The sequence below is a fragment of the Pteropus alecto genome, unplaced genomic scaffold, assembly GCF_000325575.1.
Source record: "Pteropus alecto unplaced genomic scaffold, ASM32557v1 scaffold146, whole genome shotgun sequence".
Lineage (NCBI taxonomy): Eukaryota > Metazoa > Chordata > Mammalia > Chiroptera > Pteropodidae > Pteropus > Pteropus alecto.
In genome coordinates, this window is record NW_006442107.1 from 11977288 (window position 1) to 11992373 (window position 15086).

The window sequence follows — 15086 nt, forward strand, 5'->3', positions numbered from 1 at the left end:
CAAATACTCTGCTTATAAATATATATAATATATGTATATATATTTTTACAAATATATTTATATTCATATACACATATACATATGTGTGTATACACACACACACACACACACACACACACTTTTCTTTTTTGACCTATTTGTTGTACAGATTAAACCAATTCTGTGATTTCACCAGTATATCACTGCTTTCAGGATTTTTCCTTTAGTGTGAATAGCTCTACAACTGTCCCCTTTGCATTTTATCCCATTCCTACTTTAACCAAGGATTCTCAACAATGGCAGATACTGAATTATGTCTCCAATTACAAGGAAAGCAAAGGACAAAGGGTCTTTTACTATCCTGAATGATAAACACTTCTCTCTCTCCCTCCCTCCTTCCTACTCTTCCTTCCTCCCTTACCCACACACCCCTCACACACACAATTTTCCAATTCTCTCATGAGTGGCAGAGAGGTTTACAAGTGCTATAAAATCCATGGTCTTCTCTCAATTCAAACTACTATGAGGCCTCAACAAAAGGTTTTTGAATGTCTACTACATGCATAGTTTTGTGTGAACAGCAAACAATAGTAAGAAGGGGGGATTACTAAGATGCTTTTAGGTGGTCCATTGGGAGATGGAACTTTTTGCTGAACATTTGATGAAAAAATAAATATTAACATTCAGTGCTTATGGATCTGAAAACAGGAGCTTTAGAGTCATTGCATAATATAGAATTCTAGGAAGCTAAGAGGGCTGATCTAATACTTTGTAACCACATGTACTGTTAGCTTTGGGTTGCACTACCAATCAATTGAACTTCTGGGGCCTATTGCCATTACTTTTATATAAACACGGTGGCACCTAGTGTATCTATTGACCAATAAAAAAACTAGAATTCAAGGAGTTTAGTGACTCGCTCTAAATGGGACTAGAACCTTAAAGTTCTTGTTTTCTTTTGTTTGTTTGTTTGTTTGTTTGTTTTTTGGTAACCATATTTATCATATTTGTGGATGGAAGAGGAAGGATTGAGAAGTTTAGTAGGATTTAATTATTCAATAAATTCAAGAAAATACAATTCGTTTCATCTGCCATTTCTCCAATGGTCCCTCTTATGTGAATCTTAAATTGGCACCTATTGCCCATTGAAGGTGTCCCCTCCTTAGGCAGGCCTTTCCAAGAACTCCTTCTTCATTAGAGAGGCTCTAATAATATTTTAAGTGGGCACTCATGCATGCATACTTCCCCCCAGTCCGGTAAAGGTGGCCCTCCCTCTCCACTGGGTTGAGAGTAAGTGCTGTGAACAAGCCTCTTCTCTCCACAGCAATACTCACTATACTCCTCGCATGGTAAAGTTCAATCCAGGTGTGGTTTGACTGACACTGATTAGGAGTCTGGGGAAATGAGATTTCCACTTTCCAGTGACCTTCCAGTGGACTCAGCATGAACTTACCCCTTCACTGCCAGTCTGTTCACAGCCCCAATATGCTTGTGTTCAAAAGGGCTTTTTACGGAACTTTCTGCTTCTACTGTCCTCAGTGCTGCAAGAACATGTACATCACACTTGACTTCAGCATAGATCTACCTATGCCTCTCCGACTTTCTTGTCATTTTGCCTTTGCCCTGAGAATGCTGTTCCATCCCCAAGCACTGTCCTATAATATGGTTTTTGACATAGATACTAGACAGGCATGTCAAAAGGAAGATGCCCGAAAACACAGTACCTGGATTTCAACTCGGTATTTGGCTACACTTCTTAGATTATTTTGTATAAATGTGAGCTGGCTTGTAGCTAGCTAGCTGACCACACACAAGGGCTGCTAATCAACAGATCAGCATTAACTTGAAGATAGATCTCTAGTGGCCTGACAATGAGTTCTGCCCTTGTGCTTGACCTGTTCAACATTTCATCACTTTATCATTTGCAGATTGAATTGTCATTTGAAGTGTTTCAAAAAGGTCATGGCCCCAGAGTGCCAGCATTGCTTGGAGTTGTATAGTAAGGAGCAGAAATGGCACCAGAAGCACATTTTCTGAATCCAGAAATGGAAATTTTAGTGATTACTAACTGAATGAGGCTTGTCCCGGCTTAGTATATCAGTTCAGACATGAGAAAGTAAACAAACGGCCTGGCAGACAGATGTACCTGGACATTTCAAGTGGACAATACCTCACCCTTTAATGCCCTGGAGCTGGCTTCCTCTTCAGTTTTCTATATTTTAGTCAATGGTGCCATCTTTTACACAGCTCCCGGATCAGATGCCTGCCTGCTGTCCTCATTTCTCTCCCTCTCCATTTTCTCTATATTCAACCAACCATGTGTCCTGATGATCAGAACTCCCTGTCTTATCTATCTGCTTGCTACTACGAAGAAGGAGGAATCACAGAAATAAAGTTTGAAAGAGCTCTACATGCTACCCTAAGCAAGTCTGCTCCTGTCTGATCTCGGAAGCTAAGCAGAGTCGGGCCTGGTTAGTACTTGGATAGGAGACCATCTAGGAAGAGCAGGTGCTGTAGGCATAAAACATTAAAAAAAAAAAAAAATTAAAGGGTCGTAAACTGACAAATTCCTTGCAATCTGTGAGGTCAATCAAGGGTTGCCTTGCCTTAAAAAAAAAAAAAAAAAGCTCCACATATGATTCTGTTAATTCCTCTGCTCCCCTCAGCCGGGTTTAGAAATACAGCTTTATAGACTGTTGTTTCTGCAAGGCCTACTCCTGGTTGGGTGAGGCAGTCTTTACAAACGCATTAGGGTTCCATAATAATAGAAGTAAAAACAGACTTTAGGATCAACTAAAAATCTAACGTGTATTTCTGTTGCCTCTGAGATTTGTAAATATGTTTGTAAACAGGAAATTATATAAGGGATTTTGAGCCCTCAATCCAATTAAAGGTTAGTGTGAGCCCCCTGCATCTCAGATGTGATGGAGTTTGAGAGTTCCTATCATGGTAAGAAACACCAAACAGAGCTTTTTCTTTCTAGTTATTATTTGCTTGTCGAATTCTGATGTAGCACTTGCAGCTGAAGAGAATGCACAACAATGCAGATAGCCCTCAAGGCCAACAATTGTTGAACTCTATAGACTTTGCAACAATTCAGATATTCAAAGGAGAGAAACAGAGAATGGTCTAAAAAGGTGATGTTATAAAACCTGCGCTCTGGTGCCCATAGACAGGAGAAATGTCACCCTCCCTGTATCTTTGGATAGGCACAAGCTATATGTCATACAATGGGCAATGTGGGCTGAGGGACAACTAGCAGAACCTTGGCAGAGGGTGTGATGCTGGATTTGCAAATAATCACCCCAAGCTTGGGCCAACCTTGGATCTACTATTTGGACTCCTAAAAGACAAATTTAACACATACTCAGTTTCCTTCCACAAATGTGGTAGTTACACAAAGAGACCAAGGCCCAGAGTCCACAGAAGAGGCTATTTCCAGAAGGAAGTGAAATCCTAGTTTCTCGAGGCCAGAGAAGTCAAGTGATGACTGGACTCCATTTTACTTCTGGGAAATGCCCTTAAGAATCAGGATTATAACTGATTCCTAGATGCCTTGCAGAACACAGCTCTCAATCCTGCCCACCAGGATGTTTCCAACAATGGGATTTCTAACTCCACAGAGGTCAGAAGCAAGGGTGTCCTAACCTCTGCCCTCCATGGCCTTATGCAGCAGCTTCCAGGAAAAGCTGGTAGAGCAGGCATCAATCTAAAAAGGCCCAGCTAGAATTTCAAAATTCACCTATCTAAAATAAAGTCTTTGACCTCTTCGCAAAGTAATGCTTCAAAATGCCTGAAATAAAATATGTAGACTTAGCAAGGATATCTACTTTTGAAATTTAGTTCTATCATGAACACTTTGAGAGCTTCAGAACTACTGAGTTTATGGCAATACGAGTTGCAATAGTTCAGATCTCCCTTTTATGATGTAAAGAACCTATGTATCTGGCTAGAAGCATGATTTAGGACTCATCTACATCTGAGGTGACCATAGGTGACCCTCCAAGTGTGGGTAGGAGAGACAATCCATTCAGCTACCTATACTTTCTATGTTCTAAAGTCACCAAAAGTTGGGGCGGGAAGACAATTGTATATATGTGGCCAGTTGAATATTTGTTATGGGTAGAAATATAATCTGTAAGAGTTCAGGCTGAAGGTAAAGAAGGAAGGACAACCAGATCTCATTCTTAACATGGAGTCCCACAGCATCTATAGCAGAATAACAAAAAAGGGGTGTGTTGGCAGCTATGGGAAAATAAGCCTCCATGGTGGATCCTGGCTATCAAGTTAATTATTTAAAACAAGTCATGAGCCAGGAGGTCCAGCTCCCCACCCAACCCTGTTTATCCCTGTGTGGATGAATGTGACAATAGATGAACCCTGTGCAAAAGTCAATACCCATCAGTACCATCTATCTTGAGTTTTGTACAGGGGACTTTATCAAACTGTTGGTATTACCTATTACTTTGTCTATACTGAAACTGGGTCCTTCGTTTCCATTTCTTGGCATCTATTATTTTCCAATTATTTGTAAAACCATAAATTCCTCCTCCTCCTCAAAAAAAAAAAAAAAAAAGAAAGCACAAAAAACAAAAACAGCAAACTGTTGACCCTGTTATTTGTTTGTTTGTTTTAATTTTATAAATTTCCTAATGTAGTATTAAAGTCACTCAAAGCAAATAAGAATCATGAAAACTTTCCTTTATCTTAGGAGAGATAACTTTGTTTCTCTAAAATAAAATAGAAGTCTGACTCTTTCCTATAGAGTTTAGCACGCACATATTCCAAAATTCAGGCTTTGCTAAGTATTGGAATGCTCTAAGGGAGCAGTCATCTACAAAACCATAAACAAACTCCCTGAATACCGAGGATAAGCTTTTTGTTATTCTCCTTTTTTTCCTGTAGGTTTGGCTATTGAATTGCAATGACCACCTTTTCTTTTTCAATGTACTTTATACTGCTTCCCATCACTGCTCATTTTTATCATCTCATTTCACTGATAGAAGCTTCCAAAGTCACTGCTTTGGCCCTTCCCTTAATTCTCTCTCCCACAGTGAAGTGTGGTGATTTCTCACAGTACCTGGTCAGAGACTAGGAATAAGGAGCTATTATAGCTTCAGTTGGAAACTGTGGAAAAATAAGAAGTCATTCTCAGATAGTTAATGGCATTTGGTCTGAGATTAAACTGCATGAAATGGAGCATTTGGGTCATTGGATAGATGTGGCAAATAGCAAAATATAATAAACCAACTCCGGTCTTCCCATTCAAGATTTTCCCAAACAAAAAAAGTGCTTTGCATGGCTGCTGCAGACACCTATCTAGGCTTTTTATTTCTGGATATCCTGATTAATTTTTCAAGTGCCCAGGGCTTGGGGATGCCCCAAAACATTGCTGCCCAGTGAACTTCTGTAAACTCACATCTTTGTTAGGGACGATATAATCTATACATTGCGGATTAATTTACCCTTAAGCCATCATTGTTGTTTGGTGGGAGCTGTTTAGGGCCCCTGAAGCTCTGAGCAATTTTAATGAGTCATTTAAAGCTTCTGTTTGTCTGTGCAAACAAAAGAATGCATTTGACTACAGGATACTCTTTTAACTGCCAGCTAATCAGTGTCCTGTTTTAGATACAAAGACCACACAGGTCAAGTCAAAGGCATACTCTTTCTTCATTTTTCTATATTAAGAGAAGCAATAAGATCCCACTTTCATGTACTTTATTAAGTAGTAGAGGGTGACATGAGCTATGCTTTCAGTATTCAGCCCTGATCATATCTACATTCTGGATTAGCTCCTCAATGAGGGAACGAGAGTGCCCAGGGCTCTCTGATGCTTGGTTTCTGTACCCCATCCCAACTCCTGTGAGGTCAGAAGCTTCTTCTGATGCAATGCTTAACTCCCTCCCCCCAACAATCAGTTGTGAAGAATTCCTTTTGCTCTATTGCTCTACCAGGACATTTCTTAGAATGACCTCCTAATCCTGCTTATATCTCCTTCTGTAAACTGATGAAGCCTATAAACCTCCTGTTCCTCCCTTTCCCCTAATCAAAATAATTGTCATTTAATATGTAAATCCTGAGGCCAAGTCCTATCTTGCTTGACGATGAGCTATGTACTCTCAGCAAAGACCACCTGCACAACTGCATTGGGACCTGGGACAGGTCCAGTCTGGAGAAAAGACACTTGCCTCACCCCTGCAAACTCCCTACCCCCACTGCATTCTGCAGTGAAGAAAAAGTCATTGATTTCCATAAAGGAGGAAAGGAAGAAAGAGATAAGGGGAAAATGTTATGAAGATGACCTTCGTTAACTATTGTTTCCCTAAAAGTCTTTTTTAAGCTATTTTTTTAACTTCTGAGGGCAATACACTTAGGCCCACTTCACTGCATTTTAATCTCCTAGTGGCTATCTCCTAGTAGCTCTTGAGGTCTAAGTCATATATATTTTGATAAATAAGAAATGCCATCCTTTTGTTTGAGAGAAGTTTCCCGTATACCCTAGAACACTCTCCAGGTAGAAAAGGGTCTGAGGTGGTTACCATGACCCAAATTATAAAGGAAAACTGCAGTTTCCTACGGAAGACCACCCATGTCTCCCTGGGGCAGAGTGAGGAACTCCAAAGGGAATTCTGAGCATTTAAAGAGATGGAGGATAATAGGCACAGGAGACTGCCGTAGGTGAGCTGCACTCTGAAAATTCTGATGGGCCTAGTAAGGCTGTGTTGGAACACAAGTGTGTAGACTGTAAAACCCATGTTTGGTATCTCTCTCTTTTTATTTCTGGACCAGAGACTGCCCAGAGTCTTCCATCCGAACACCATGTCCTGGCTGTGATCTCTCTTCAGCCTCAGCTTTCACGATTGGCTCATGATAATTGGCAAGAGTGAGATAAGAGTGTCCACTATGTCATGCTCACTGTGTGACCGATGGTAAACCAACATAGGCATTTAAGGGAGTGCAACATCAGGACGAAGTCTTCGCTCGGTTACACACCAGCTGGGACACTGGACAGTTACTTAACCACGAGGAAGAAATTCCAGTTTCCTTATCAGTAAATTGGGATGTAGTAATACTCACCTCACTGGGCTATTGTAAGGATTAAAGGAGATAATAGGAATGCTTAGTAGAGTTTCTTATACAGCCTAAGCCCTCAATACGTGTTAACTACCATCATTATATTTATTAAATGATTATGGTGTAATATGTGACATCTCTCAAGGGAATTTACAAGGATTTCAATTCTTGAACCCAAAAGTATTGAATTTTAGTGATGGAATTCCAAACACCTTAAAAACCTCTGGGGCTGGTGGTTGAAGGCTTTTTTGCGGTCATCGAATTATAATCTATTCTATCCATGTTTAACTTGACTAATGGATCCAGTGTCTAAGACTGATTTAATTCTTAATTTCATCTTTAAAGACAGTGTCTAGTTTTCAATGTAACTTGAGAATGTGGCGGCTCGGCAAGCAGAGCCTCATCCCAGCTTTGAGCAGCATCGGACTATAAACAAATGCACCGAGGCATGTTACAAAAGGCAGGATCTACGTCTCAGGAAGGGGCGCTAATTCATTCTTATGCAAGGAAGTCCTTTTCCCATTATTAATGAATATTTTTAATCCTGAAAATATCACTCAGACTTAGTCACACATGACTGCACTCATTTTGTTTCAAAATTTAAAGAAATCATTTTGACTGAAGTTAATCCTTGTTTTTTGATTTTTTTTTTTCTGGAACAAAGAAAGTACAGTTAGCAGAGGCAACTATAAAACTGTACCAAGTATCTTAAAAATGGTCACAAATAAATGCCAGTGTCTTAGTTTTAGTCCATACATGTACACTAATCACCTACAATGCTTTCATTCATGCATTCCTTTATTAATGCATTTATTCTCAGTACATATTTGGCCTAGTAAGGGCTATGAAAAGAGGTAGACATTATAAATAGAAAAGGAAAGCCTTGCAGAAATACTTGAAATTTTAAAAAATTCCAAATTTTAGCAGAAAGAGGGTCATTAGAAAAGTAATATTCAGATGGATTACAACCATTTTTTGACAGAGGCCAAAAACTATAAGGAAAAAAAAAGCATATTGGACTATATTACAATTAAATGATTTTGTGTGTGTTTAAAGATGTTATAAATGATAGCAAAACATAAATAGTAGATTAGAGAAATGCAGATGACAAGCAGGTAAATATTCATGAAGTTCCTATAAGCTTATGAGGAAAAAAATCTCTATTCAAAGGACTGCCTTAATGTTGTTTTCAAATTATTTGCACCCATATGCTGACCGGGTTTTGTTATTTCTCACCATTGGCCAGAGTGTTTGCAGTGACAAAGTTAGCATGGGGATGAGGTGAGGGGAAGAAAACATGAGTAGTATAGGTGCTCGAGAGTCTGTATCTGTTGATTTGATTTCAAAATGGTTGATTTCTCCATTTTAAGAATAATATTTCTTGTTTTTTTAACCTCTAACAAATCAGGAATTTCATCTATTGGGACCATTCATGATTTTTGTATGAAAGCATTGTAACCTTGTCCCACCCAGCCCCAGGTCAGGCTTCACATGGAGAGAAATAAGTGTCTGCCTTCATAATGTCAAATACACTCCCTCATGGGAAAATTCCTCCCTTCTTAAAAGTGTACATTTCACTCCTTCTACTTGTCTGAAATATGAATTAGAGATGTATTTGTTTTACTCGGCTCACTTTTAAACCACTAATCCTTGTATGCTGATGCAGGGCATCCATTAGTTACTCCATCATACTGGGAATTCACATGATCGCTTGCTTCTTAAGTACCAGGGAAGAAGTGAGTCCTTGCTGGTAGAATTGGGAAAGATATTTCACTTTAAAGCTTGTGACACTTTTGGACTTCAGGCATGCCGGGGCAAAGTGTCATGGAGAGAGCCTTTCTGCAGGCCAACAGAATTTAGTGTCAGAAAACTGAAAGGTGGGGGAGAAAAATGCCAACATATAAGAGGAGTATTAAAAATGATATATATGAGAAGCAAAAGCAAATTGCACAACTTTGGTCTGTGCTATAAGACTTGCCCTTCCCCAAATCTCACTTCTCTTACCCTATCACAAAGTTCTAACAGCTCTCTGAGGAATGGTGACTTATGGCGAAGGAGAAACTAACTGTCAATGCCGTCTGGGTTTTGGAAAACATAAAAATTCTCCTTGTATTTGTGTAGTCATCATTTTCCAATTTCCTCTGATCCAAGTTATTTATGAGCTTTTTAGTGTGGCCAGCACGGGGCTGAGTACAGCCCCTAGAAAAATGTGGTTATAGACCTTGATGCCTGCTGGTTAAAAATACACGAGACTCTTATAAATACACAGACACTGCCTCTGGTCACTCACAGTGCTATTTTCCAGACGTGTCCCTGCCTTACCTTGTGGATGTCATTCTCAGATTATAGACATTACTGTCCTTTCTCTGACCATGTAGGAAATATAAGAAAAAGGCAGAAGGAAAGGAAAAGTAGGAGACCAGTCATTAGCTGTCCACAGTTCATGACAGGCAAAGAAAGAACCATGTTTATGACTAGCGGGTCCAGTGAAGGGTGAAGCCTGGAGGGCTGAGGTAGGGAGTGCATGAAGTAGAATGGTCAGGTCATACAATCAATGAAATTGTAAGCAGATTTGTGGAGGGGGGAGAGTGAGCCAATCGTAGTGAATGTGACTGTCTGTGAAACACCACCACTTCCCACCCTACTCTCTGAATTGTATTTGAATTTTTTCTTATTTCCCATTTTACACTCACGCTCATCATGAGCAGAGTAAATTTTAAAGTGAATAAGAAACTGATTTTTTTTTTTTAAGAAACTTTTAACAGGATTGTGAGACTAAGGTTTAGCATTTATAGGAAATGGCGGCACCAGGTCTGGCCTTATTTATGCATGTGGGAGTCACACACTTGGAGCTGGGGTTCTGGAATTCTGACCTTTACTCAGCAAGAGCTGCTGAGCATGGTGCTGCCCCATGCTGGGCTAAAATTTTCAGGGCAAGCATTGCCTAAGTGGAGCTCCCTCTAAAAACGGCATTTTACAAGGGAGTAAAAAAATATGTTGGGAAGGAGAAAGGAACAGAAGTTCTTAATTAAGTGATTACAATATTCTGGATAGTGTCCTAGACATTCAGGATGAACTGCCATGAACAACAAGCAGACACAAGACCTCATGTGGCATAGACTCTATTGGGAGAGAAAGTTGATTAAAGTTGATAAGTGCTATAAAGAAATCACAACAGGGTGAGTAGATAAGTACTGATGAAGGTGATCAGAGAAGTCTCCTTAGAGGAGGTGACATTTGAGCAAAGAGCTGAGTAGAATACGGGCACAGGCTTCTGGTATTCAAGAGAGCCCAGCAAAAAACTTCTCTCCCCATTCAAGTTCAGAACCACTTAAAAGATATGATGTATGTGAGTAAGCACCCTGGCTAGAAGGATGTGACATCCTTAAATGGGTATTCAAAGCTGGTTTAATGAAGGGACTATCAACAAAGACAGAATAGTTTAAGGACAACCAACAAGGTTTTGACCACTAGAGACTTGATAACAGCAAGAAGCTGTTACCCGTAAGCCTGCAGAGTCTGAGGAGGGGAGCTGTTATTAGAACTGGGAAAGAGAGAGCACTGCTGGGTAGGAGCTGTGGCCTTCAGTCAGGGGTGTAACTACTGCCAGTTGGTACGCTAGCAGGAAGGCAGCAGCCGTACAAATACTCCATTCTCTTCTTTCTCCTACCCTCTAATATTATGCCAGTGTCTCCCATTGGTCTAACCCAACTGGGAACCAGTAAGCAAGGGAGCCCTGGACAGAGAGCAAAGGTGAAAGAGCTAGATAAAAAGGACAAATGAAAAATATCCAGTATGAACAAAGGGTAAAGCATGTTAGCATTTGAAATACCACTAATACTTAAAATGCTGATATTAAAGAATATGTAACTGGAGGGATGTGGCTTTTGATGGAGATGAGAAAAGAGAGTCCTGGATCACTGGGCCGAGGGAACCTGTGCTGAAGAGAGCATTGAGAGGGAGTGCAGAAAGAATAGAAACAGAAACAGAAAGCAAACGTCATTTTCTCTGCTCTCAATGTTTTCTAGAGCCGGCTGGCTGAGGCAAGGGGAAGGTGGATGGTGACTGCGACGCTGTAAGCTGTTATTTCCAGCTGTCTCTGAAGCCTTGGGGTTTATCTCTGATCGACAGTGTGCTGTCATGTTCCGCGATTGTAATAATAGCAGCCGAGATAAGCACTTTTTGAAAGAGATCGCTGTAGAGATGAATAGATCGGATGGTTTCACAGCACCTTTCCCAGTTACAACTTTCATGTTAACTGCATTTTCTAAAGTGAAATTCCCTTTATTTAAAACACACTAAAATATCAGAAAGAGAAAACTTGTTCTTACCTGGACTTTGATTAAAATAATGAGTGCATTTAATATATTTCTAGTGGTTAAAACAATTTTTTTAAGAGATTTAGTTACCAAATTAAATGACTGTCTCTAATTGAAGCATATGGGCACAACTGTAGTTCCATAGCAATGACCTTAAACAGAACTCTTAATCCTTTCTCCTATTGACTTACATAAAAGTATTGTCAGCTAAGTGGTAACTAAACTGGACCTACCTAGGAAGCCCATGTGTTTTAAGTGAATAAAGACTAATCCATATGATCCAGGCAGACCCCAGACTCTGTTTGCCAGATGGGCTATTAACCCAATCCTAGACGTTTTCAAATACTTAACTTGTAGATCAGGAGAAGAAAGTAAAGCTCAAGGAAATTAATCTTAACTGACTCAATTACTAGCAACCAGAGACAAGAACTTGGAGACTCTCAGTCTTAGACTACTGTCTTCTCTTTGCACCCAACCAACTTCAGATTTCACAATTCACTTCCATTCCCAAGCATATTAATGAAGCACAGGCATTTGCCCACAGGAGCCAGTCAGGTGATAGAAATGTGTCTCTCAAAGAAAAAAAGGTAGGGAATGGTGGAGCAAACTGAAGAGTGCAAGCCTCACATTTTCGTATGCATATCAATTAAAAATACAAAACAAATTAAAAAACATTTTGTTGGCTAAAGCATTTCTATGGCTGGACTCAGCCTGGGATCTGCCAATTCACCCTGAAATTCAGGTGTCTTAGTGAATAGTTCTCTTTCTCTATAATTGTGCAGAAATCTAACAGGCTTTCTCTCTTTCCACCCTCCCTTCTTCTTGTATTCTCTGTCTCCTTTATTTATTTAAAAGATTTCATGTTTCTCACCACTAAACTTCTTTGTTGATATGAGCAACTTCTAAGGATAATCAATTTTCAAAATGGGTGCCAACATACTGACAAAAAAAGTAGGATTGATTACAAGTATTTACATGAGGTTCCAGTGTTCTTGAGGTTTACAGTAAATTTGAGTATGTAAAAGAGTGGAGCCCAGGGGAAAATGTGTTATTTAGTGTCCCTCCTGAAGCATAAAATTCAGCAAAAATCCAATAGTGCTGTCAAGTGCCAAACATGCAGCTTGATGTGTTAAACAGGAAGTAGTAGGAGATTCAGGAAGAAAACCAAGCTAGACCTTAGAGCCATGCTGAGATATAAACCCTAATGGTTTCACACCTCTGTACTTAGCCTGTCTGCATTAGAGTACTATGTCTGAGAGATGCAGCTAAAGTAGGTTAGGACTAAGTTAAAGTTTTTGAAATAATAAAATCTTCATACAACTATAACGACAGCCTCGAAAGTTATGGCCATTTTATATGTGTAACAGAGTGATCAACTAAAACATGGAAAAATCAAGTGTTCCTCAGGAATCTCCTATCACAAGAATAAATTGAAGAAAGGAGCAACTTAGGCATACAAAGGGTATGCCTAATTTAAGAGACTAACCTTCAAGTCACACAGTAACATCATAAACACATACACACAAACTATTCCTTAATTCCTTTAGAAATATTTAATCTTTAATTTACACCAACTTTAAATTGAAGCATGGATTTAAAAAACAAAAAAACAATAATGTATGAAATTTCATCCTTGAACATTTTTAGGCAAAGTTTTTCAATGCAAATGCCCGGAGTGTCTCAGACCAAGATCCATATTTTCACAGATGATGAGTTAAAAATATTTATTGAGTATTATACATACGGTATGCTATAGAGATGAGAGCAATGGTTCTCCTTCAGTTTTGTCTTTGAAATTTTCATAATTTAGTAAAGGAAACAAGATTTAATATAATGAACACAATAAAATGACTAAATGTATGAGTTTAATTATTAAATTAGCAGTATAAAAAATAAGTTCTGTTAGGCATTTCAAGATACCAAGAGTCTTATAGACTAGGTCTACTTAATTTATTTGAGAAGAATGTGTCAGATTCTCATGTTCCAGGCAGTGTGTTAGGCACTGTTGTGGTAGCAATAATAATAATAATAAAAGGCAGTAAAAGTCTTCAAGAAAGAAAGAGGGTGTATACTGGGTCTTGAAAGACAGTTATTACTTGGTTAACTAGAAGGGCATAATGAGAAGGGCATTCCAGGTGAATAGAACAATGTAAGAAGTTCACACATGTGAAAATTAATAAGTGAGATGGTCTCAGAGAATTGCTTGGCTGGAGAATTTATTGGTGAGTTAGGCAAAGGTATGTTTATAAGGAGTCAGTCATATTACAATTCTTCTTAGATTTGACACTTCTATTTAGTATTTATCTTATCAGAGTCCTTTTTGAAGTCCAAGTTATGCTCATTTGGCTTTTAACTTCAGTGATCTGAAGTGAAATAATGGTGATATTATTAATAATGATTATTGATAAAGATAAATATAGCATCTTTACTCTCTCAAAAGGTTTTTAGTGCATAATCTCATTTTGCTTCCTAAATAAACCTAGGGTAGATGGATAGCCTGTTAGGATCAGGAAAAATAAAAAATAGAAAAGAAATAAAGAAAAGAAAAAAAAAGGACTTTCAACAGACTTGGGACCAAGTGTAGATGGCCAAACTCCAAATCTAATACTCTATTTGGAGAGGAAGACAAAAATCACATGATAAGGAATGTGTGTCAGAGGAATCATATATTTTCATAACCATTACTGATTTTAAAAAACAAATTTCAAAGTTCAAACCCAAAACCTTCATTTTATATATTTTTTATTTTACTTTATATGTAATCTATATACATTGGAAAGTCCTAGTATTACTCCCATCCCAGACGCAGCCCTACTTCAGCTCAAGAACAAGTACATCATTTATTCTGAAAATCTCTGCCCCAACCCCACAATCATACGTCATTAGTTGGTTACTATGTTTCATTGGGTTAACACAATCTGTGTGTATAAGGGAGAGAAGATTATCAACCAGAAAAAAATCCCTTAATCCCTATCCTAGTTTTATGTGTCCCAGAACCTAATATAACACTTTCCAATATTTTAAAAAGTGTTATATTAGGTTCTGAGAGGATGGGAGGGAGGGTCCATGTAATGACAAAAATTAGCCCTGTCCAAATTCTGTTACAGGGTTTAGATAGGGATTTATTGAGATATGTCTATATGTGAAATTACATTACAAATTTCAACATAGAAAAAATAATAGGGAATCCATACTTCTAGCTCTCTCCAAGGAAATGAGAGGACTTTGATTTCTAAATAAGATAATGTATTCGAAAGTGATATCACCACTGCTAGAGGAAAAATAAAACTAGTTTTAAAGACATGGAGTCAAATTCTCCATATGATGGAGTTCTTTCTTATCTTATCTTTCTTGTTTTACTGAAAGGAACAATGTAAAAATCATGCTAATAGGTGATATATTTTAATCAAATATGATGTATTCTGAGAAAAACTAATGGTTGCATCTTGAGCAAATTAAAATCAACCATTATTTTTTCTGATGCAGAGACAGAAGTAAAACTATAACACCTGCCCCACCCTCATGCATAGAAATCTCAAGGATATTTAGCTTAATTTCACCATCTTCCAAATCTCTCCATTAGTATTTGGCAAAAATTCGAGACTGAGATTATAAGAAACAACGAGGTAAGTAAGGACCAGCTTTCTCCTCTTCTGTGAAAAGATGTGGAATTTTCTCATGATGAAGTTGTATAAATTTGAAAGAAAGGTCCAT